The following is a 25,862-nucleotide window of genomic DNA, read 5'->3' as shown; positions in this document are numbered from 1 at the left end:
CTCTGAATCCCCATATCTGATTGCCTGCCTCTGATTCCCTGCCTCTGATACCCCGCCTCTGATTCCCCGCTTCTGATTCCCCAGCTCTGATTCCCCGCCTCTAAATCCCCAACTCTGATTCCCTGCCTCTGATTCCCCAGCTCTGATTCCCCTCCTCTGATTCCCCAGCTCTGATTCCCTGCCTCTGATTTCCCGCCTGTGATTCCACATCTCTGATTCACAACCTCTGATTCCCCACCTCTGATTCACCATATCTGATTCCCCGCCTCTGATTCCCCAACTCTGATTCCCCGCCTCTGATTCCCCAGCTCTGATTCCCCGCCTCTGATTCCCGTGTCCGATTCCCTGCCTCTGATTCACCGCCTCTGATTCCCCGCCTCTGATTCCCCATCTCTGATTCCCCGCCTCTGATTCCCCGTGTCTGATTCCCTGCCTCTGATTCCCCGCCTCTGATTCCCTGCCACTGATTCCCCGCCCCTGATTCCCCACCTCTGATTCCCCATATCTGATTCGCCAACTCAGATTCCCCGCCTCTGATTCCCCAGCTCTGATTCCCCGTGTTTGATTCCCCGCCTCTGATTCCCCATCTCTGATTCCCCGCCTCTGATTCCCCGGCCACTGATTCCCGGCCTCTCATTCCCGGCCTCTGATTCCCGGCCTCTGATTCCCCGCCTCTGGTTCCACGCCTCTGATACCCAGCCTCTGATACCCCGCCCCTGATTCCCCACCTATGATTCCCCATATCTGATACCCCAACTCTGTTTCTGCGCCTCTGATTCCCCGCCTCTGATTCCCCGCCTCTGTTTCCCCATGTCTGATTCCCCGCCTCTGATTCCCCAACTCTGATTCCCCGCCTCTGATTCCCCAGCTCTGATTCCCCGTGTTTGATTCCCCGCCTCTGATTCCCCATCTCTTATTCCCGGCCTCTGATTCCCGGCCTCTGATTCCCGGCCTCTGATTCCCGGCCTCCGATTCCCCATCTCTGATTCGGCACATCTGATTCCCTGCCTCTGATTCCCCGCCTCTGACTCCCCGCCTCTGATTCCCTGCCTCTGTTTCCCAACCTCTGATTCCCCACCTCTGATTCCCCATATCTGAATCCCCACCTCTCTTTTTCCCTGCCTCTGATTCCCCACCTCTGTTTCCCCATATCTGATTCCCCGCCTCTGATTCCCCAACTCTGATTCCCCGCCTCTGATTCCCCAGCTCTGATTCCCCACCTCTGATTCCCCGTGTTTGATTCCCTGCCTCTGATTCCCCGCCTCTGATTCCCCATCTCTGATTCACCGCCTTTCATTCGCCACCTCTGATTCCCCATATCAGATTCCCCGCCTCTGTTTCCCCGCCTCTGATTCCCCGCCTCTGTTTCCCCATATCTGATTCCCCACCTCTGATTCCCCATATCTGATTCCCCGCCTCTCTTTCCGCGCCTCTGATTCCCCGCCTCTGATTCCCCATATCTGATTCCCCGCCTCTGATTCCCCGCCTCTGTTTCCCCATATCTAATTCCCCGCCTCTGATTCCCAAATTCTGATTCCCCGACTCTGATTCCCCAGCTCTGATTCCCCGCCTCTGATTCCCCAAATCTGATTCCCTGCCTCTGATTCCCTGCCTCCGATTCCCTGCCTCTGATTCCCAACCTCTGATTCCCTACCTCTGAATCCCCATATCTGATTCCCTGCCTCTGATACCCCGCCTCTGATTCCCTGCCTCTGATTCCCCGCCTCTGATTCCCCAGCTCTGATTCCCCGCCTCTGAATCCCCAACTCTGATTCCCTGCCTCTGATTCCCCAGCTCTGATTCCCCGCCTCTGATTCCCCAGCTCTGATTCCCTGCCTCTGATTTCCCGCCTGTGATTCCCCATCTCTGATTCACAACCTCTGATTCCCCACCTCTGATTCCCCATATCTGATTCCCCGCCTCTGTTTGCCCGCCTCTAATTCCCCGCCTCTGTTTCCACATATCTGATTCCCCGCCTCTGATTCCCCAACTCTGATTCCCCGCCTCTGATTCCCCAACTCTGATTCCCCGCCTCTGATTCCTGGACTCTGATTCCCAGCCTCTGATTCCCCGCGTATGATTCCCTGCCTCTGATTCCCGCCTCTGATTCCCCATCTCTGATTCCCCGCCTCTGAATCCCCGTGTCTGATACCCAGCCTCTGATACCCCGCCCCTGATTCCCCACCTCTGATTCCCCATATCTGATTCCCCGCCTCTCATTCCGCGCCTCTGATTCCCCGCCTCCGATTCCCCATATCTGATTCCACGCCTCTGATTCCCCAACTATGATTCCCCGCCTCTGATTCCCCAGCTCTGTTTCCCCACCTCTGATTCCCCTCCTCTGTTTCCCCATATCTAATTCCCCGCCTCTGATTCCCAAACTCTGATTCCCCACCTCTGATTCCCCAGCTCTGATTCCCCGCCTCTGATTCCCTACATCTGATTCCCTGCCTCTGATTCCCTGCCTCCGATTCCCTGCCTCTGATTCCCAACCTCTGATTCCCCACCTCTGAATCCCCATATCTGATTCCCTGCCTCTGATTCCCAGCCTCTGATTCCCTGCCTCTGATTCCCCGCCTCTGATTCCCCTGCTCTGATTCCCCGCCTCTGAATCCCCAACTCTGATTCCCTGCCTCTGATTCCCCAGCTCTGATTCCCCGCCTCTGATTCCCCAGCTCTGATTCCCTGCCTCTGATTTCCCGCCTGTGATTCCCCATCTCTGATTCACAACCTCTGATTCCCCACCTCTGATTCACCATATCTGATTCCCTGCCTCTCTTTGCCCGCCTCTAATTCCCCTCCTCTGTTTCCCCATATCTGATTACCCGCCTCTGAATCCCCAACTCTGATTCCCTGCCTCTGATTCCCCAGCTCTGATTCCCCGCCTCTGATTCCCCGCCTCTGATTCACAGCCTCTGATTCCCCGTGCCTGATTTCCAGCCTCTGATTCCCCGCCTCTTATTCCCCATCTCTGATTCACCGCCTCTGATTCCCCACCTCTGATTCCCCGTATCTGATTCCCCACCTATGATTTCCCGCCTCTTATTCCCCGCCTCTGATTCCCCATCTCTGATTTTTGGACTCTGATTCCCTACCTCTGATTCCCCATCTCTGATTCCACACATCCAAATCCCTGCCTCTGATTCCCCGCCTCTGATTCCCCGCCTCTGATTCCCTGCCTCTGATTCCCAACCTCTGATTCCCCTCCTCTGAGACCCATATCTGATTCCCCGCCTCTGTTTCCCCGCCTCTGATTCCACGCCTCTGATTCCCAGGCTTTGATTCCCCGCCTCTGATTCCCCGTGTCTGATTCCCTGCCTCTGATTCCCCGCCTCTGATTCCCCATCTCTGATTCCCCGCCTCTGAATCCCCGTGTCTGATACCCAGCCTCTGATACCCCGCCCCTGATTCCCCACCTCTGATTCCCCATATCTGATACCCCGCCTCTGTTTCTGTGCCTCTGATTCCCCGCCTCTGATTCCCCGCCTCTTTTTCCCCATATCTGATTCCCCGCCTCTGATTCCCCAGCTCTGATTCCCCGTGTTTGATTCCCCGCCTCTGATTCCCCATCTCTGATTCCCGGCCTCTGATTCCCGGCCTCTGATTCCCGGCCTCTCATTCCCGGCCTCTGATTCCCGGCCTCTGATTCCCCGCCTCTGGTTCCCCGCCTCTGATTCGCTGCCTCTGATTCCCCATCTCTGATTCCGCACATCTGATACACTGCCTCTGATTCCCCGCCTCTGACTCCCCGCCTCTGATTCCCTGCCTCTGTTTCCCAACCTCTGATTCCCCACCTCTGATTCCCCATATCTGATTCCCCACCTCTGTTTCCCTGCCTCTGATTCCCCACCTCTGTTTCCCCATATCTGATTCCCCGCCTCTGATTCCCCAACTCTGAATCCCCGCCTCTGATTCCCCAGCTCTGATTCCCCACCTCTGATTCCCCGTGTTTGATTCCCTGCCTCTGATTCCCCGCCTCTTATTCCCCATCTCTGATTCACCGCCTTTCATTCGCCACCTCTGATTCCCCATATCAGATTCCCCGCCTCTGTTTCCCCGCCTCTGATTCCCCGCCTCTGTTTCCCCATATCTGATTCCCCACCTCTGATTCCCCATATCTGATTCCCCGCCTCTGAATCCCCGCCTCTGGTTCCCCGCCTCTGATTCGCTGCCTCTGATTCCCCATCTCAGATTCCGCACATCTGATTCCCTGCCTCTGATTCCCCGCCTCTGACTCCCCGCCTCTGATTCCCTGCCTCTGTTTCCCAACCTCTGATTCCCCACCTCTGATTCCCCATATCTGATTCCCCACCTCTGTTTCCCTGCCTCTGATTCCCCGCCTCTGTTTCCCAATATCTGATTCCCCGCCTCTGATTCCCCAACTCTGATTCCCCGCCTCTGATTCCCCAGCTCTGATTCCCCACCTCTGATTCCCCGTGTTTGATTCCCTGCCTCTGATTCCCCGCCTCTAATTCCCCATCTCTGATTCACCGCCTTTCATTCGCCACCTCTGATTCCCCATATCAGATTCCCCGCCTCTGTTACCCCGCCTCTGATTCCCCGCCTCTGTTTCCCCATATCTGATTCCCCGCCTCTGATTCCCCAACTCTGATTCCCCGCCTCTGATTACCCAGCTCTGATTCCCCGCCTCTGATTCCCCGCATCTGATTCCCTGCCTCTGATTCCCCGCCTCTGATTCCCCATCTCTGATTCCCCGCCTCTGAATCCCCGTGTCTGATACCCAGCCTCTGATACCCCTCCCCTGATTCCCCACCTCTGATTCCCCATATCTGATTTCCCGCCTCTCTTTCCGCGCCTCTCATTCCCCGCCTCTGATTCCCCATATCTGATTCCCCGCCTCTGATTCCCCAACTCTGATTCCCCGCCTCTGATTCCCCAGCTCTCTTTCCCCGCCTCTGATTCCCCGCCTCTCTTTCCCCATAACTAATTCCCCGCCTCTGATTCCCAAACTCTGATTCCCCGCCTCTGATACCCCAGCTCTGATTCCCTGCCTCTGATTCCCCACATCTGATTCCCTGCCTCTGATTCCCCGCCTCTGATTCCCTGCCTCTGATTCCCAACCTCTGATTCCCCACCTCTGAATCCCCATATCTGATTGCCTGCCTCTGATTCCCTGCCTCTGATACCCCGCCTCTGATTCCCCGCTTCTGATTCCCCAGCTCTGATTCCCCGCCTCTAAATCCCCAACTCTGATTCCCTGCCTCTGATTCCCCAGCTCTAATTCCCCTCCTCTGATTCCCCAGCTCTGATTCCCTGCCTCTGATTTCCCGCCTGTGATTCCACATCTCTGATTCACAACCTCTGATTCCCCACCTCTGATTCACAATATCTGATTCCCCGCCTCTGATTCCCCAACTCTGATTCCCCGCTTCTGATTCCCCAGCTCTGATTCCCCGCCTCTGATTCCCGTGTCCGATTCCCTGCCTCTGATTCACCGCCTCTGATTCCCCATCTCTGATTCCCCGCCTCTGATTCCCCGTGTCTGATTCCCTGCCTCTGATTCCCCGCCTCTGATTCCCTGCCACTGATTCCCCGCCCCTGATTCCCCACCTCTGATTCCCCATATCTGATTCGCCAACTCAGATTCCCCGCCTCTGATTCCCCAGCTCTGATTCCCCGTGTTTGATTCCCCGCCTCTGATTCCCCATCTCTGATTCCCCGCCTCTGATTCCCCGGCCACTGATTCCCGGCCACTCATTCCCGGCCTCTGATTCCCGGCCTCTGATTCCCCGCCTCTGGTTCCACGCCTCTGATACCCAGCCTCTGATACCCCGCCCCTGATTCCCCACCTCTGATTCCCCATATCTGATACCCCAACTCTGTTTCTGCGCCTCTGATTCCCCGCCTCTGATTCCCCGCCTCTGTTTCCCCATGTCTGATTCCCCGCCTCTGATTCCCCAACTCTTATTCCCCGCCTCTGATTCCCCAGCTCTGATTCCCCGTGTTTGATTCCCCGCCTCTGATTCCCCATCTCTTATTCCCGGCCTCTGATTCCCGGCCTCTGATTCCCGGCCTTTGATTCCCGGCCTCCGATTCCCCATCTCTGATTCCGCACATCTGATTCCCTGCCTCTGATTCCCCGCCTCTGACTCCCCGCCTCTGATTCCCTGCCTCTGTTTCCCAACCTCTGATTCCCCACCTCTGATTCCCCATATCTGAATCCCCACCTCTGTTTCCCTGCCTCTGATTCCCCACCTCTGTTTCCCCATATCTGATTCCCCGCCTCTGATTCCCCAACTCTGATTCCCCGCCTCTGATTCCCCAGCTCTGATTCCCCACCTCTGATTCCCCGTGTTTGATTCCCTGCCTCTGATTCCCCGCCTCTGATTCCCCATCTCTGATTCACCGCCTTTCATTCGCCACCTCTGATTCCCCATATCAGATTCCCCGCCTCTGTTTCCCCGCCTCTGATTCCCCGCCTCTGTTTCCCCATATCTGATTCCCCACCTCTGATTCCCCATATCTGATTCCCCGCCTCTCTTTCCGCGCCTCTGATTCCCCGCCTCTGATTCCCCATATCTGATTCCCCGCCTCTGATTCCCCGCCTCTGTTTCCCCATATCTAATTCCCCGCCTCTGATTCCCAAATTCTGATTCCCCGACTCTGATTCCCCAGCTCTGATTCCCCGCCTCTGATTCCCCAAATCTGATTCCCTGCCTCTGATTCCCTGCCTCCGATTCCCTGCCTCTGATTCCCAACCTCGGATTCCCTACCTCTGAATCCCCATATCTGATTCCCTGCCTCTGATACCCCGCCTCTGATTCCCTGCCTCTGATTCCCCGCCTCTGATTCCCCAGCTCTGATTCCCCGCCTCTGAATCCCCAACTCTGATTCCCTGCCTCTGATTCCCCAGCTCTGATTCCCCGCCTCTGATTCCCCAGCTCTGATTCCCTGCCTCTGATTTCCCGCCTGTGATTCCCCATCTCTGATTCACAACCTCTGATTCCCCACCTCTGATTCCCCATATCTGATTCCCCGCCTCTGTTTGCCCGCCTCTAATTCCCCGCCTCTGATTCCACATATCTGATTCCCCGCCTCTGATTCCCCGCCTCTGAATCCCCAACTCTGATTCCCTGCCTCTGATTCCCCAGCTCTGATTCCCCGCCTCTGATTCCCCACCTCTGATTCCCTGCCTCTGATTTCCCGCCTGTGATTCCCCATCTCTGATTCACAACCTCTGATTCCCCACCTCTGATTCACCATATCTGATTCCCCGCCTCTGATTCCCCAACTCTGATTCCCCGCCTCTGATTCCCCAGCTCTGATTCCCCGCCTCTGATTCCCGGCATCCGATTCCCTGCCTCTGATTCACCGCCTCTGATTCCCCATCTCTGATTCCCCGCCTCTGATTCCCCGTGTCTGATTCCCTGCCTCTGATTCCCCGCCTCTGATTCCCCGCCTCTGATTCCCTGCCACTGATTCCCCGCCCCTGATTCCCCACCTCTGATTCCCCATATCTGATTCCCCAACTCTGATTCCCTGCCTCTGATTCCCCGCCTCTGATTCCCCGCCTCTGTTTGCCCGCCTCTTATTCCCCGCCTCTGTTTCCACATATCTGATTCCCCGCCTCTGATTCCCCACCTCTGAATCCCCAACTCTGATTCCCTGCCTCTGATTCCCCAGCTCTGATTCCCCGCCTCTGATTCCCCACCTCTGATTCCCTGCCTCTGATTTCCCGCCTGTGATTCCCCATCTCTGATTCACAACCTCTGATTCCCCACCTCTGATTCACCATATCTGATTCCCCGCCTCTGATTCCCCAACTCTGAGTCCCCGCCTCTGATTCCCCAGCTCTGATTCTCCGCCTATGATTCCCGGCATCCGATTCCCTGCCTCTGATTCACCGCCTCTGATTCCCCATCTCTGATTCCCCGCCTCTGATTCCCCGTGTCTGATTCCCTGCCTCTGATTCCCCGCCTCTGATTCCCCGCCTCTGATTCCCTGCCACTGATTCCCCGCCCCTGATTCCCCACCTCTGATTCCCCATATCTGATTCCCCAACTCTGATTCCCCGCCTCTGATTCCCCAGCTCTGATTCCCCATCTCTGATTCCCCGCCTCTGATTCCCCGGCCTCTCATTCCCGGCCTCTCATTCCCGGCCTCTGATTCCCGGCCTCTGATTCCCCGCCTCTGGTTCCCCGCCTCTTTTTCGCTGCCTCTGATTTTCCATCTCTAATTCCGCACATCTGATTCCCTGTCTCTGATTCCCTGCCTCTGTTTCCCAACCTCTGATTCCCTACCTCTGATTCCCCATTTCTGATTCCCCACCTCTGTTTCCCTGCCTCTGATTCCCCGCCTCTGTTTCCCCATATCTGATTCCCCGCCTCTGATTCCCCAACTCTGATTCCCCGCCTCTGATTCTCCAGCTCTGATTCCCCGACTCTGATTCAACGTGTTTGATTCCCTGCCTCTGATTCCCCGCCTCTGATTCCCCATCTCTGATTCACTTCCTTTCATTCCCCATCTCTGATTCCGCAAATCCGAATCCCTGCCTCTGATTCCCCGCCTCTGATTCCCCGCCTCTGATTCCCTGCCTCTTATTCCCAACCTCTGATTCCCCTCCTCTGAGACGCATATCTGATTCCCCGCCTCAGTTTCCCCGCCTCTGATTCCCCGCCTCTGATTCCCAGGCTCTGATTCCCCGCCTCTGATTCCCCGCGTCTGATTCCCTGCCTCTGATTCCCCGCCTCTGATTCCCCATCTCTGATTCCCCGCCTCTGAATCCCCGTGTCTGATACCCAGCCTCTGATACCCCGCCCCTGATTCCCCACCTCTGATTCCCCATATCTGATACCACACCTCTGTTTCTGTGCCTCTGATTCCCCGCCTCTGATTCCCCGCCTCTGTTTCCCCATATCTCATTCCCCGCCTCTGATTCCCCAACTCTGATTCCCCGCCTCTGATTCTTCAGCTCTGATTCCCCGTGTTTGATTCCCCGCCTCTGATTCCCCATCTCTGATTCCCGGCCTCTGATTCCCGGCCTCTGATTCCCGGTCTCTGATTCCCGGCCTCTGATTCCCGGCCTCTGATTCACCGCCTCTGGTTCCCCGCCTCTGATTCGCTGCCTCTGATTCCCCATCTCTGATTCCGCACATCTGATACCCTGCCTCTGATTCACCGCCTCTGACTCCCCGCCTCTGATTCCCTGCCTCTGTTTCCCAACCTTTGATTCCCCACCTCTGATTCCCCATATCTGATTCCCCACCTCTGTTTCCCTGCCTCTGATTCCCCACCTCTGTTTCCCCATATCTGATTCCCCGCCTCTGATTCCCCAACTCTGAATCCCCGCCTCTGATTCCCCAGCTCTGATTCCCCACCTCTGATTCCCCGTGTTTGATTCCCTGCCTCTGATTCCCCACCTCTGATTCCCCATCTCTGATTCACCGCCTTTGATTCGCCACCTCTGATTCCCCATATCAGATTCCCCGCCTCTGTTTCCCCGCCTCTGATTCCCCGCCTCTGTTTCCCCATATCTGATTCCCCACCTCTGATTCCCCATATCTGATTCCCCGCCTCTCTTTCCGCGCCTCTGATTCCCCGCCTCTGATTCCCCATATCTGATTCCCCGCCTCTGATTCACCAGCTCTGATTCCCCGCCTCTGATTCCTCACATCTGATTCCCTGCCTCTGATTCCCCGCCTCTGATTCCCTGCCTCTGATTCCCAACCTCTGATTCCCCACCTCTGAATCCCCATATCTGATTGCCTGCCTCTGATTCCCCGCTTCTGATTCCCCAGCTCTGATTCCCTGCCTCTGAATCCCCAACTCTGATTCCCTGCCTCTGATTCCCCAGCTCTGATTCCCCGCCTCTGATTCCCCAGCTCTGATTCCCTGCCTCTGATTTCCCGCCTGTGATTCCCCATCTCTGATTCACAACCTCTGATTCCCCACCTCTGATTCCCCATATCTGATTCCCCGCCTCTGTTTGCCCGCCTCTAATTCCCCGCCTCTGTTTCCACATATCTGATTCCCCGCCTCTGATTCCCCAACTCTGATTCCCCGCCTCTGATTCCCCAACTCTGATTCCCCGCCTCTGATTCCTGGACTCTGATTCCCAGCCTCTGATTCCCCGCGTATGATTCCCTGCCTCTGATTCCCGCCTCTGATTCCCCATCTCTGATTCCCCGCCTCTGAATCCCCGTGTCTGATACCCAGCCTCTGATACCCCGCCCCTGATTCCCCACCTCTGATTCCCCATATCTGATTCCCCGCCTCTCATTCCGCGCCTCTGATTCCCCGCCTCCGATTCCCCATATCTGATTCCACGCCTCTGATTCCCCAACTATGATTCCCCGCCTCTGATTCCCCAGCTCTGTTTCCCCACCTCTGATTCCCCTCCTCTGTTTCCCCATATCTAATTCCCCGCCTCTGATTCCCAAACTCTGATTCCCCACCTCTGATTCCCCAGCTCTGATTCCCCGCCTCTGATTCCCTACATCTGATTCCCTGCCTCTGATTCCCTGCCTCCGATTCCCTGCCTCTGATTCCCAACCTCTGATTCCCCACCTCTGAATCCCCATATCTGATTCCCTGCCTCTGATTCCCAGCCTCTGATTCCCTGCCTCTGATTCCCCGCCTCTGATTCCCCTGCTCTGATTCCCCGCCTCTGAATCCCCAACTCTGATTCCCTGCCTCTGATTCCCCAGCTCTGATTCCCCGCCTCTGATTCCCCAGCTCTGATTCCCTGCCTCTGATTTCCCGCCTGTGATTCCCCATCTCTGATTCACAACCTCTGATTCCCCACCTCTGATTCACCATATCTGATTCCCTGCCTCTCTTTGCCCGCCTCTAATTCCCCTCCTCTGTTTCCCCATATCTGATTACCCGCCTCTGAATCCCCAACTCTGATTCCCTGCCTCTGATTCCCCAGCTCTGATTCCCCGCCTCTGATTCCCCGCCTCTGATTCACAGCCTCTGATTCCCCGTGCCTGATTTCCAGCCTCTGATTCCCCGCCTCTTATTCCCCATCTCTGATTCACCGCCTCTGATTCCCCACCTCTGATTCCCCGTATCTGATTCCCCACCTATGATTTCCCGCCTCTTATTCCCCGCCTCTGATTCCCCATCTCTGATTTTTGGACTCTGATTCCCTACCTCTGATTCCCCATCTCTGATTCCACACATCCAAATCCCTGCCTCTGATTCCCCGCCTCTGATTCCCCGCCTCTGATTCCCTGCCTCTGATTCCCAACCTCTGATTCCCCTCCTCTGAGACCCATATCTGATTCCCCGCCTCTGTTTCCCCGCCTCTGATTCCACGCCTCTGATTCCCAGGCTTTGATTCCCCGCCTCTGATTCCCCGTGTCTGATTCCCTGCCTCTGATTCCCCGCCTCTGATTCCCCATCTCTGATTCCCCGCCTCTGAATCCCCGTGTCTGATACCCAGCCTCTGATACCCCGCCCCTGATTCCCCACCTCTGATTCCCCATATCTGATACCCCGCCTCTGTTTCTGTGCCTCTGATTCCCCGCCTCTGATTCCCCGCCTCTTTTTCCCCATATCTGATTCCCCGCCTCTGATTCCCCAGCTCTGATTCCCCGTGTTTGATTCCCCGCCTCTGATTCCCCATCTCTGATTCCCGGCCTCTGATTCCCGGCCTCTGATTCCCGGCCTCTCATTCCCGGCCTCTGATTCCCGGCCTCTGATTCCCCGCCTCTGGTTCCCCGCCTCTGATTCGCTGCCTCTGATTCCCCATCTCTGATTCCGCACATCTGATACCCTGCCTCTGATTCCCCGCCTCTGACTCCCCGCCTCTGATTCCCTGCCTCTGTTTCCCAACCTCTGATTCCCCACCTCTGATTCCCCATATCTGATTCCCCACCTCTGTTTCCCTGCCTCTGATTCCCCACCTCTGTTTCCCCATATCTGATTCCCCGCCTCTGATTCCCCAACTCTGAATCCCCGCCTCTGATTCCCCAGCTCTGATTCCCCACCTCTGATTCCCCGTGTTTGATTCCCTGCCTCTGATTCCCCGCCTCTTATTCCCCATCTCTGATTCACCGCCTTTCATTCGCCACCTCTGATTCCCCATATCAGATTCCCCGCCTCTGTTTCCCCGCCTCTGATTCCCCGCCTCTGTTTCCCCATATCTGATTCCCCACCTCTGATTCCCCATATCTGATTCCCCGCCTCTGAATCCCCGCCTCTGGTTCCCCGCCTCTGATTCGCTGCCTCTGATTCCCCATCTCAGATTCCGCACATCTGATTCCCTGCCTCTGATTCCCCGCCTCTGACTCCCCGCCTCTGATTCCCTGCCTCTGTTTCCCAACCTCTGATTCCCCACCTCTGATTCCCCATATCTGATTCCCCACCTCTGTTTCCCTGCCTCTGATTCCCCGCCTCTGTTTCCCAATATCTGATTCCCCGCCTCTGATTCCCCAACTCTGATTCCCCGCCTCTGATTCCCCAGCTCTGATTCCCCACCTCTGATTCCCCGTGTTTGATTCCCTGCCTCTGATTCCCCGCCTCTAATTCCCCATCTCTGATTCACCGCCTTTCATTCGCCACCTCTGATTCCCCATATCAGATTCCCCGCCTCTGTTACCCCGCCTCTGATTCCCCGCCTCTGTTTCCCCATATCTGATTCCCCGCCTCTGATTCCCCAACTCTGATTCCCCGCCTCTGATTACCCAGCTCTGATTCCCCGCCTCTGATTCCCCGCATCTGATTCCCTGCCTCTGATTCCCCGCCTCTGATTCCCCATCTCTGATTCCCCGCCTCTGAATCCCCGTGTCTGATACCCAGCCTCTGATACCCCTCCCCTGATTCCCCACCTCTGATTCCCCATATCTGATTTCCCGCCTCTCTTTCCGCGCCTCTCATTCCCCGCCTCTGATTCCCCATATCTGATTCCCCGCCTCTGATTCCCCAACTCTGATTCCCCGCCTCTGATTCCCCAGCTCTCTTTCCCCGCCTCTGATTCCCCGCCTCTCTTTCCCCATAACTAATTCCCCGCCTCTGATTCCCAAACTCTGATTCCCCGCCTCTGATACCCCAGCTCTGATTCCCTGCCTCTGATTCCCCACATCTGATTCCCTGCCTCTGATTCCCCGCCTCTGATTCCCTGCCTCTGATTCCCAACCTCTGATTCCCCACCTCTGAATCCCCATATCTGATTGCCTGCCTCTGATTCCCTGCCTCTGATACCCCGCCTCTGATTCCCCGCTTCTGATTCCCCAGCTCTGATTCCCCGCCTCTAAATCCCCAACTCTGATTCCCTGCCTCTGATTCCCCAGCTCTGATTCCCCTCCTCTGATTCCCCAGCTCTGATTCCCTGCCTCTGATTTCCCGCCTGTGATTCCACATCTCTGATTCACAACCTCTGATTCCCCACCTCTGATTCACCATATCTGATTCCCCGCCTCTGATTCCCCAACTCTGATTCCCCGCTTCTGATTCCCCAGCTCTGATTCCCCGCCTCTGATTCCCGTGTCCGATTCCCTGCCTCTGATTCACCGCCTCTGATTCCCCATCTCTGATTCCCCGCCTCTGATTCCCCGTGTCTGATTCCCTGCCTCTGATTCCCCGCCTCTGATTCCCTGCCACTGATTCCCCGCCCCTGATTCCCCACCTCTGATTCCCCATATCTGATTCGCCAACTCAGATTCCCCGCCTCTGATTCCCCAGCTCTGATTCCCCGTGTTTGATTCCCCGCCTCTGATTCCCCATCTCTGATTCCCCGCCTCTGATTCCCCGGCCACTGATTCCCGGCCACTCATTCCCGGCCTCTGATTCCCGGCCTCTGATTCCCCGCCTCTGGTTCCACGCCTCTGATACCCAGCCTCTGATACCCCGCCCCTGATTCCCCACCTCTGATTCCCCATATCTGATACCCCAACTCTGTTTCTGCGCCTCTGATTCCCCGCCTCTGATTCCCCGCCTCTGTTTCCCCATGTCTGATTCCCCGCCTCTGATTCCCCAACTCTTATTCCCCGCCTCTGATTCCCCAGCTCTGATTCCCCGTGTTTGATTCCCCGCCTCTGATTCCCCATCTCTTATTCCCGGCCTCTGATTCCCGGCCTCTGATTCCCGGCCTTTGATTCCCGGCCTCCGATTCCCCATCTCTGATTCCGCACATCTGATTCCCTGCCTCTGATTCCCCGCCTCTGACTCCCCGCCTCTGATTCCCTGCCTCTGTTTCCCAACCTCTGATTCCCCACCTCTGATTCCCCATATCTGAATCCCCACCTCTGTTTCCCTGCCTCTGATTCCCCACCTCTGTTTCCCCATATCTGATTCCCCGCCTCTGATTCCCCAACTCTGATTCCCCGCCTCTGATTCCCCAGCTCTGATTCCCCACCTCTGATTCCCCGTGTTTGATTCCCTGCCTCTGATTCCCCGCCTCTGATTCCCCATCTCTGATTCACCGCCTTTCATTCGCCACCTCTGATTCCCCATATCAGATTCCCCGCCTCTGTTTCCCCGCCTCTGATTCCCCGCCTCTGTTTCCCCATATCTGATTCCCCACCTCTGATTCCCCATATCTGATTCCCCGCCTCTCTTTCCGCGCCTCTGATTCCCCGCCTCTGATTCCCCATATCTGATTCCCCGCCTCTGATTCCCCGCCTCTGTTTCCCCATATCTAATTCCCCGCCTCTGATTCCCAAATTCTGATTCCCCGACTCTGATTCCCCAGCTCTGATTCCCCGCCTCTGATTCCCCAAATCTGATTCCCTGCCTCTGATTCCCTGCCTCCGATTCCCTGCCTCTGATTCCCAACCTCGGATTCCCTACCTCTGAATCCCCATATCTGATTCCCTGCCTCTGATACCCCGCCTCTGATTCCCTGCCTCTGATTCCCCGCCTCTGATTCCCCAGCTCTGATTCCCCGCCTCTGAATCCCCAACTCTGATTCCCTGCCTCTGATTCCCCAGCTCTGATTCCCCGCCTCTGATTCCCCAGCTCTGATTCCCTGCCTCTGATTTCCCGCCTGTGATTCCCCATCTCTGATTCACAACCTCTGATTCCCCACCTCTGATTCCCCATATCTGATTCCCCGCCTCTGTTTGCCCGCCTCTAATTCCCCGCCTCTGATTCCACATATCTGATTCCCCGCCTCTGATTCCCCGCCTCTGAATCCCCAACTCTGATTCCCTGCCTCTGATTCCCCAGCTCTGATTCCCCGCCTCTGATTCCCCACCTCTGATTCCCTGCCTCTGATTTCCCGCCTGTGATTCCCCATCTCTGATTCACAACCTCTGATTCCCCACCTCTGATTCACCATATCTGATTCCCCGCCTCTGATTCCCCAACTCTGATTCCCCGCCTCTGATTCCCCAGCTCTGATTCCCCGCCTCTGATTCCCGGCATCCGATTCCCTGCCTCTGATTCACCGCCTCTGATTCCCCATCTCTGATTCCCCGCCTCTGATTCCCCGTGTCTGATTCCCTGCCTCTGATTCCCCGCCTCTGATTCCCCGCCTCTGATTCCCTGCCACTGATTCCCCGCCCCTGATTCCCCACCTCTGATTCCCCATATCTGATTCCCCAACTCTGATTCCCCGCCTCTGATTCCCCAGCTCTGATTCCCCGTGTTTGATTCCCCGCCTCTGATTCCCCATCTCTGATTCCCCGCCTCTGATTCCCCGGCCTCTCATTCCCGGCCTCTCATTCCCGGCCTCAGATTCCCGGCCTCTGATTCCCCGCCTCTGGTTCCCCGCCTCTTTTTCGCTGCCTCTGATTTTCCATCTCTGATTCCGCACATCTGATTCCCTGTCTCTGATTCCCTGCCTCTGTTTCCCAACCTCTGATTCCCTACCTCTGATTCCCCATTTCTGATTCCCCACCTCTGTTTCCCTGCCTCTGATTCCCCGCCTCTGTTTACCCATATCTGATTCCCCGCCTCTGATTCCCCAACTCTGATTCCCCGCCTCTGATTCTCCAGCTCTGATTCCCCTACTCTGATTCAACGTGTTTGATTCCCTGCCTCTGATTCCCCGCCTCTGATTCCCCATCTCTGATTCACTTCCTTTCATTCGCCACGTCTGATTCCCCATATCAGATTCCCCACCTCTGTTTCCCCGCCTCTGATTCCCCGCCTCTGTTTCACCATATCTGATTCCCCGCCTCTGATTCCCCAACTCTGATTCCTCGCCTCTGATTCCTGAACTCTGATTCCCCGCCTCTGATTCCCAGTCTCTGATTCCCCGCCTCTGATTCCCCGCGTCTGATTCCCTGCCTCTGATTCCCCGCCTCTGATTCCGCATCTCTGATTCCCCGCCTCTGAATCCCCGTGTCTGATACCCAGCCTCTGATACCCCGCCCCTGATTCCCCACCTCTGATTCCCCATATCTGATACCCCAACTCTGATTCCCCGCCTCTGATTCCGCATCTCTGATTCCCCGCCTCTGTTTCCCCATGTCTGATTCCCCACCTCTGATTCCCCAACTCTGATTCCCGGCCTCTGATTCCCCAGCTCTGATTCCCCATATCTGATTCCCCGCCTCTGATTCCCCAACTCTGATTCCCCGCCTCTGATTCTCCAGCTCTGATTCCCCTACTCTGATTCAACGTGTTTGATTCCCTGCCTCTGATTCCCCGCCTCTGATTCCCCATCTCTGATTCACTTCCTTTCATTCGCCACGTCTGATTCCCCATATCAGATTCCCCACCTCTGTTTCCCCGCCTCTGATTCCCCGCCTCTGTTTCACCATATCTGATTCCCCGCCTCTGATTCCCCAACTCTGATTCCTCGCCTCTGATTCCTGAACTCTGATTCCCCGCCTCTGATTCCCAGTCTCTGATTCCCCGCCTCTGATTCCCCGCGTCTGATTCCCTGCCTCTGATTCCCCGCCTCTGATTCCGCATCTCTGATTCCCCGCCTCTGTTTCCCCATGTCTGATTCCCCACCTCTGATTCCCCAACTCTGATTCCCGGCCTCTGATTCCCCAGCTCTGATTCCCCGTGTTTGATTCCCCGCCTCTGATTCCCCATCTCTGATTCCCCGCCTCTGATTCCCCGGCCTCTCATTCCCGGCCTCTCATTCCCGGCCTCTGATTCCCGGCCTCTGATTCCCCGCCTCTGGTTCCCCGCCTCTTTTTCGCTGCCTCTGATTTTCCATCTCTGATTCCGCACATCTGATTCCCTGTCTCTGATTCCCTGCCTCTGTTTCCCAACCTCTGATTCCCTACCTCTGATTCCCCATTTCTGATTCCCCACCTCTGTTTCCCTGCCTCTGATTCCCCGCCTCTGTTTACCCATATCTGATTCCCCGCCTCTGATTCCCCAACTCTGATACCCCGCCTCTGATTCTCCAGCTCTGATTCCCCGACTCTGATTCAACGTGTTTGATTCCCTGCCTCTGATTCCCCGCCTCTGATTCCCCATCTCTGATTCACTTCCTTTCATTCGCCACGTCTGATTCCCCATATCAGATTCCCCACCTCTGTTTCCCCGCCTCTGATTCCCCGCCTCTGTTTCACCATATCTGATTCCCCGCCTCTGATTCCCCAACTCTGATTCCTCGCCTCTGATTCCTGAACTCTGATTCCCCGCCTCTGATTCCCAGTCTCTGATTCCCCGCCTCTGATTCCCCGCGTCTGATTCCCTGCCTCTGATTCCCCGCCTCTGATTCCGCATCTCTGATTCCCCGCCTCTGAATCCCCGTGTCTGATACCCAGCCTCTGATACCCCGCCCCTGATTCCCCACCTCTGATTCCCCATATCTGATACCCCAACTCTGTTTCTGCGCCTCTGATTCCCCGCCTCTGATTCCCCGCCTCTGTTTCCCCATGTCTGATTCCCCACCTCTGATTCCCCAACTCTGAGTCCCGGCCTCTGATTCCCCATCTCTGATTCCGCACATCTGATTCCCTGCCTCTGATTCCCCGTCTCTGACTCCCCGCCTCTGATTCCCTGCCTCTGTTTCCCCATCTGATTCCCCACCTCTGATTCCCCATATCTGATTCCCCGCCTCTCTTTCCGCGCCTCTGATTCCCCGCCTCTGATTCCCCATATCTGATTCCCCGCCTCTGATTCCCCGCCTCTGTTTCCCCATATCTAATTCCCCGCCTCTGATTCCCAAATTCTGATTCCCCGACTCTGATTCCCCAGCTCTGATTCCCCGCCTCTGATTCCCCACATCTGATTCCCTGCCTCTGATTCCCTGCCTCCGATTCCCTGCCTCTGATTCCCAACCTCTGATTCCCTACCTCTGAATCCCCATATCTGATTCCCTGCCTCTGATACCCCGCCTCTGATTCCCTGCCTCTGATTCCCCGCCTCTGATTCCCCAGCTCTGATTCCCCGCCTCTGAATCCCCAACTCTGATTCCCTGCCTCTGATTCCCCAGCTCTGATTCCCCGCCTCTGATTCCCCAGCTCTGATTCCCTGCCTCTGATTTCCCGCCTGTGATTCCCCATCTCTGATTCACAACCTCTGATTCCCCACCTCTGATTCCCCATATCTGATTCCCCGCCTCTGTTTGCCCGCCTCTAATTCCCCGCCTCTGTTTCCACATATCTGATTCCCCGCCTCTGATTCCCCACCTCTGAATCCCCAACTCTGATTCCCTGCCTCTGATTCCCCAGCTCTGATTCCCCGCCTCTGATTCCCCACCTCTGATTCCCTGCCTCTGATTTCCCGCCTGTGATTCCCCATCTCTGATTCACAACCTCTGATTCCCCACCTCTGATTCACCATATCTGATTCCCCGCCTCTGATTCCCCAACTCTGAGTCCCCGCCTCTGATTCCCCAGCTCTGATTCTCCGCCTATGATTCCCGGCATCCGATTCCCTGCCTCTGATTCACCGCCTCTGATTCCCCATCTCTGATTCCCCGCCTCTGATTCCCCGTGTCTGATTCCCTGCCTCTGATTCCCCGCCTCTGATTCCCCGCCTCTGATTCCCTGCCACTGATTCCCCGCCCCTGATTCCCCACCTCTGATTCCCCATATCTGATTCCCCAACTCTGATTCCCCGCCTCTGATTCCCCAGCTCTGATTCCCCATCTCTGATTCCCCGCCTCTGATTCCCCGGCCTCTCATTCCCGGCCTCTCATTCCCGGCCTCTGATTCCCGGCCTCTGATTCCCCGCCTCTGGTTCCCCGCCTCTTTTTCGCTGCCTCTGATTTTCCATCTCTAATTCCGCACATCTGATTCCCTGTCTCTGATTCCCTGCCTCTGTTTCCCAACCTCTGATTCCCTACCTCTGATTCCCCATTTCTGATTCCCCACCTCTGTTTCCCTGCCTCTGATTCCCCGCCTCTGTTTCCCCATATCTGATTCCCCGCCTCTGATTCCCCAACTCTGATTCCCCGCCTCTGATTCTCCAGCTCTGATTCCCCGACTCTGATTCAACGTGTTTGATTCCCTGCCTCTGATTCCCCGCCTCTGATTCCCCATCTCTGATTCACTTCCTTTCATTCCCCATCTCTGATTCCGCAAATCCGAATCCCTGCCTCTGATTCCCCGCCTCTGATTCCCCGCCTCTGATTCCCTGCCTCTTATTCCCAACCTCTGATTCCCCTCCTCTGAGACGCATATCTGATTCCCCGCCTCAGTTTCCCCGCCTCTGATTCCCCGCCTCTGATTCCCAGGCTCTGATTCCCCGCCTCTGATTCCCCGCGTCTGATTCCCTGCCTCTGATTCCCCGCCTCTGATTCCCCATCTCTGATTCCCCGCCTCTGAATCCCCGTGTCTGATACCCAGCCTCTGATACCCCGCCCCTGATTCCCCGCCTCTGTTTCCCCATATCTCATTCCCCGCCTCTGATTCCCCAACTCTGATTCCCCGCCTCTGATTCTTCAGCTCTGATTCCCCGTGTTTGATTCCCCGCCTCTGATTCCCCATCTCTGATTCCCGGCCTCTGATTCCCGGCCTCTGATTCCCGGTCTCTGATTCCCGGCCTCTGATTCCCGGCCTCTGATTCACCGCCTCTGGTTCCCCGCCTCTGATTCGCTGCCTCTGATTCCCCATCTCTGATTCCGCACATCTGATACCCTGCCTCTGATTCACCGCCTCTGACTCCCCGCCTCTGATTCCCTGCCTCTGTTTCCCAACCTTTGATTCCCCACCTCTGATTCCCCATATCTGATTCCCCACCTCTGTTTCCCTGCCTCTGATTCCCCACCTCTGTTTCCCCATATCTGATTCCCCGCCTCTGATTCCCCAACTCTGAATCCCCGCCTCTGATTCCCCAGCTCTGATTCCCCACCTCTGATTCCCCGTGTTTGATTCCCTGCCTCTGATTCCCCACCTCTGATTCCCCATCTCTGATTCACCGCCTTTGATTCGCCACCTCTGATTCCCCATATCAGATTCCCCGCCTCTGTTTCCCCGCCTCTGATTCCCCGCCTCTGTTTCCCCATATCTGATTCCCCACCTCTGATTCCCCATATCTGATTCCCCGCCTCTCTTTCCGCGCCTCTGATTCCCCGCCTCTGATTCCCCATATCTGATTCCCCGCCTCTGATTCACCAGCTCTGATTCCCCGCCTCTGATTCCTCACATCTGATTCCCTGCCTCTGATTCCCCGCCTCTGATTCCCTGCCTCTGATTCCCAACCTCTGATTCCCCACCTCTGAATCCCCATATCTGATTGCCTGCCTCTGATTCCCCGCTTCTGATTCCCCAGCTCTGATTCCCTGCCTCTGAATCCCCAACTCTGATTCCCTGCCTCTGATTCCCCAGCTCTGATTCCCCGCCTCTGATTACCCACCTCTGATTCCCTGCCTCTGATTTCCGCCTGTGATTCCCCATCACTGATTCACAACCTCTGATTCCCCACCTCTGATTCACCATATCTGATTCCCCGCCTCTGATTCCCCAACTCTGATTCCCCGCCTCTGATTCCCCAGCTCTGATTCCCCGCCTCTGATTCCCGGCATCCGATTCCCTGCCTCTGATTCACCGCCTCTGATTCCCCATCTCTGATTCCCCGCCTCTGATTCCCCGTGTCTGATTCCCTGCCTCTGATTCCCCGCCTCTGATTCCCCGCCTCTGATTCCCTGCCACTGATTCCCCGCCCCTGATTCCCCACCTCTGATTCCCCATATCTGATTCCCCAACTCTGATTCCCCGCCTTTGATTCCCCAGCTCTGATTCCCCGTGTTTGATTCCCCGCCTCTGATTCCCCATCTCTGATTCCCCGCCTCTGATTCCCCGGCCTCTGATTCACGGCCTCTCATTCCCGGCCTCTCATTCCCGGCCTCTGATTCCCCGCCTCTGGTTCCTCGCCTCTTTTTCGCTGCCTCTGATTTTCCATCTCTGATTCCGCTCATCTGATTCCCTGCCTCTGATTCCCTGCCTCTGTTTCCCAACTTCTGATTCCCCACCTCTGATTCGCCATATCTGAATCCCCACCTCTGTTTCCCTGCCTCTGATTCCCTGCCTCTGTTTCCCCATATCTGATTCCCCGCCTCTGATTCCCCAACTCTGATTCCCCGCCACTGATTCTCCAGCTCTGATTCCCCGCCTCTGATTCACGGTGTTTGATTCCCTGCCTCTGATTCCCCGCCTCTGATTCCCCATCTCTGATTCACCTCCTTTCATTCGCCACGTCTGATTCCCCATATCAGATTCCCCACTTCTGTTTCCCCGCCTCTGATTCCCCACCTCTGATTCCCCATATCTGATTCCCCGCCTCTGATTCCCCAACTCTGATTCCCCACCTCTGATTCCTGAACTCTGATTCCCCGCCTCTGATTCCCAGGCTCTGATTCCCCGCCTCTGATTCCCCGCGTCTGATTCCCTGCCTCTGATTCCCCGCCTCTGATTCCCCATCTCTGATTCCCCGCCTCTGAATCTCCGTGTCTGATACCCAGCCTCTGATACCCCGCCCCTGATTCCCCACATCTGATTCCCCATATCTGATACCCCAACTCTGTTTCTGCGCCTCTGATTCCCCGCCTCTCATTCCCCGCCTCTGTTTCCCCATATCTGATTCCCCGCCTCTGATTCCCCAACTCTGATTCCCCGCCTCTGATTCCCCAGCTCTGATTCCCCGTGTTTGATTCCCCGCCTCTGATTCCCCATCTCTGATTCCCGGCCTCTGATTCCCGGCCTCTGATTCCCGGCCTCTCATTCCCGGCCTCTGATTCCCGGCCTCTGAATCCCCGCCTCTGGTTCCCCGCCTCTGATTCGCTGCCTCTGATTCCCCATCTCTGATTCCGCACATCTGATTCCCTGCCTCTGATTCCCTGCCTCTGATTCCCCGCCTCTGACTCCCCGCCTCTGATTCCCTGCCTCTGTTTCCCAACCTCTGATTCCCCACCTCTGATTCCCCATATCTGAATCCCCACCTCTGTTTCCCTGCCTCTGATTCCCCACCTCTGTTTCCCCATATCTGATTCCCCGCCTCTGATTCCCCAACTCTGATTCCCCACCTCTGATTCCCCAGCTCTGATTCCCCGCCTCTGATTCTCCAGCTCTGATTCCCCGCCTCTGATTCACGGTGTTTGATTCCCTGCCTCTGATTCCCCGCCTCTGATTCCCCATCTCTGATTCACTTCCTTTCATTCGACACGTCTGATTCCCCATATCAGATTCCCCACCTCTGTTTCCCCGCCTCTGATTCCCCACCTCTGATTCCCCATATCTGATTGCCAGCCTCTGATTCCCTGCCTCTGATTCCCCGCCTCTGATTCCCCGCTTCTGATTCCCCAGCTCTGATTCCCTGCCTCTGAATCCCCAACTCTGATTCCCTGCCTCTGATTCCCCAGCTCTGATTCCCCGCCTCTGATTACCCACCTCTGATTCCCTGCCTCTGATTTCCGCCTGTGATTCCCCATCTCTGATTCACAACCTCTGATTCCCCACCTCTGATTCACCATATCTGATTCCCCGCCTCTGATTCCCCGCCTCTGATTCCCTGCCACTGATTCCCCAACTCTGATTCCCCGCCTCTGATTCCCCAGCTCTGATTCCCCGTGTTTGATTCCCCGCCTCTGATTCCCCATCTCTGATTCCCCGCCTCTGATTCCCCGGCCTCTGATTCACGGCCTCTCATTCCCGGCCTCTCATTCCCGGCCTCTGAATCCCCGCCTCTGGTTCCCCGCCTCTTTTTCGCTGCCTCTGATTTTCCATCTCTGATTCCGCACATCTGATTCCCTGCCTCTGATTCCCTGCCTCTGTTTCCCAACTTCTGATTCCCCACCTCTGATTCGCCATATCTGAATCCCCACCTCTGTTTCCCTGCCTCTGATTCCCTGCCTCTGTTTCCCCATATCTGATTCCCCGCCTCTGATTCCCCAACTCTGATTCCCCGCCTCTGATTCTCCAGCTCTGATTCCCCGCCTCTGATTCACGGTGTTTGATTCCCTGCCTCTGATTCCCCGCCTCTGATTCCCCATCTCTGATTCACTTCCTTTCATTCGCCACGTCTGATTCCCCATATCAGATTCCCCACCTCTGTTTCCCCGCCTCTGATTCCCCACCTCTGATTCCCCATATCTGATTCCCCGCCTCTGATTCCCCAACTCTGATTCCCCACCTCTGATTCCTGAACTCTGATTCCCCGCCTCTGATTCCCAGGCTCTGAATCCCCGCCTCTGATTCCCCGCGTCTGATTCCCTGCCTCTGATTCCCCGCCTCTGATTCCCCATCTCTGATTCCCCGCCTCTGAATCTCCGTGTCTGATACCCAGCCTCTGATACCCCTCCCCTGATTCCCCACATCTGATTCCCCATATCTGATACCCCAACTCTGTTTCTGCGCCTCTGATTCCCCGCCTCTCATTCCCCGCCTCTGTTTCCCCATATCTGATTCCCCGCCTCTGATTCCCCAACTCTGATTCCCCGCCTCTGATTCCCCAGCTCTGATTCCCCGTGTTTGATTCCCCACCTCTGATTCCCCATCTCTGATTCCCGGCCTCTGATTCCCGGCCTCTGATTCACGGCCTCTCATTCCCAGCCTCTGATTCCCGGCCTCTGATTCCCCACCTCTGGTTCCCCGCCTCTGATTCGCTGCCTCTGATTCCCCATCTCCGATTCCGCACATCTGATTCCCTGCCTCTGATTCCCCGCCTCTGACTCCCCGCCTCTGATTCCCTGCCTCTGTTTCCCAACCTCTGATTCCCCACCTCTGATTCCCCATATCTGAATCCCCACCTCTGTTTCCCTGCCTCTGATTCCCCACCTCTGTTTCCCCATATCTGATTCCCCGCCTCTGATTCCCCAACTCTGATTCCCCACCTCTGATTCCCCAGCTCTGATTCCCCACCTCTGATTCCCCGTGTTTGATTCCCTGCCTCTGATTCCCCGCCTCTGATTCCCCATCTCTGATTCACCGCCTTTCATTCGCCACCTCTGATTCCCCATATGAGATTCCCCGCCTCTGTTACCCCACCTCTGATTCCCCGCCTCTGTTTCCCCATATCTGATTCCCCACCTCTGATTCCCCATATCTGATTCCCCGCCTCTCTTTCCGCGCCTCTGATTCCCCGCCTCTGATTCCCCATATCTGATTCCCCGCCTCTGATTCCCCGCCTCTGTTTCCCCATATCTAATTCCCCGCCTCTGATCCCCAAATTCTGATTCCCCGACTCTGATTCCCCACCTCTGATTCCCCACCTCTGAATCCCCATATCTGATTCCCTGCCTCTGATACCCCGCCTCTGATTCCCTGCCTCTGATTCCCCGCCTCTGATTCCAGAGCTCTGATTCCCCGCCTCTGAATCCCCAACTCTGATTCCCTGCCTCTGATTCCCCAGCTCTGATTTCCCGCCTCTGATTCCCCAGCTCTGATTCCCTGCCTCTGATTTTCCGCCTGTGATTCCCCATCTCTGATTCACAACCTCTGATTCCCCACCTCTGATTCCCCATATCTGATTCCCCGCCTCTGTTTGCCCGCCTCTAATTCCCCGCCTCTGTTTCCACATATCTGATTCCCCGCCTCTGAATCCCCGCCTCTGGTTCCCCGCCTCTGATTCGCTGCCTCTGATTTCCCATCTCTGATTCCGCACATCTGATTCCCTGCGTCTGATTCCCCGCCTCTGACTCCCCGCCTCTGATTCCCTGCCTCTGTTTCCCAACCTCTGATTCCCCACCTCTGATTCCCCATATCTGATTCCCCACCTCTGTTTCCCTGCCTCTGATTCCCCGCCTCTGTTTCCCAATATCTGATTCCCCGCCTCTGATTCCCCAACTCTGATTCCCCGCCTCTGATTCCCCAGCTCTGATTCCCCACCTCTGATTCCCCGTGTTTGATTCCCTGCCTCTGATTCCCCGCCTCTGATTCCCCATCTCTGATACCCCGCCTCTGAATCCCCGTGTCTGATACCCTGCCTCTGATACCCCTCCCCTGATTCCCCACCTCTGATTCCCCATATCTGATTTCCCGCCTCTCTTTCCGCGCCTCTCATTCCCCGCCTCTGATTCCCCATATCTGATTCCCCGCCTCTGATTCCCCAACTCTGATTCCCCGCCTCTGATTCCACAGCTCTCTTTCCCCGCCTCTGATTCCCCGCCTCTGTTTCCCCATAACTAATTCCCCACCTCTGATTCCCAAACTCTGATTCCCCGCCTCTGATACCCCAGCTCTGATTCCCTGCCTCTGATTCCCCACATCTGATTCCCTGCCTCTGATTCCCCGCCTCTGATTCCCCGCCTCTGATTCCCAACCTCTGATTCCCCACCTCTGAATCCCCATATCTGATTGCCTGCCTCTGATTCTCTGCCTCTGATACCCCGCCTCTGATACCCCGCTTCTGATTCCCCAGCTCTGATTCCCCGCCTCTGAAACCCCAACTCTGATTCCCTGCCTCTGATTCCCCAGCTCTGATTCCCCTCCTCTGATTCCCCAGCTCTGATTCCCTGCCTCTGATTTCCCGCCTTTGTTTCCACATCTCTGATTCACAACCTCTGATTCCCCACCTCTGATTCACCATATCTGATTCCCCGCCTCTGA

Source organism: Narcine bancroftii, chromosome 6 (assembly GCF_036971445.1).
Source record: "Narcine bancroftii isolate sNarBan1 chromosome 6, sNarBan1.hap1, whole genome shotgun sequence".
NCBI classification, from domain to species: Eukaryota; Metazoa; Chordata; class Chondrichthyes; order Torpediniformes; family Narcinidae; genus Narcine; species Narcine bancroftii.
This window is presented reverse-complemented; position numbering follows the sequence as displayed.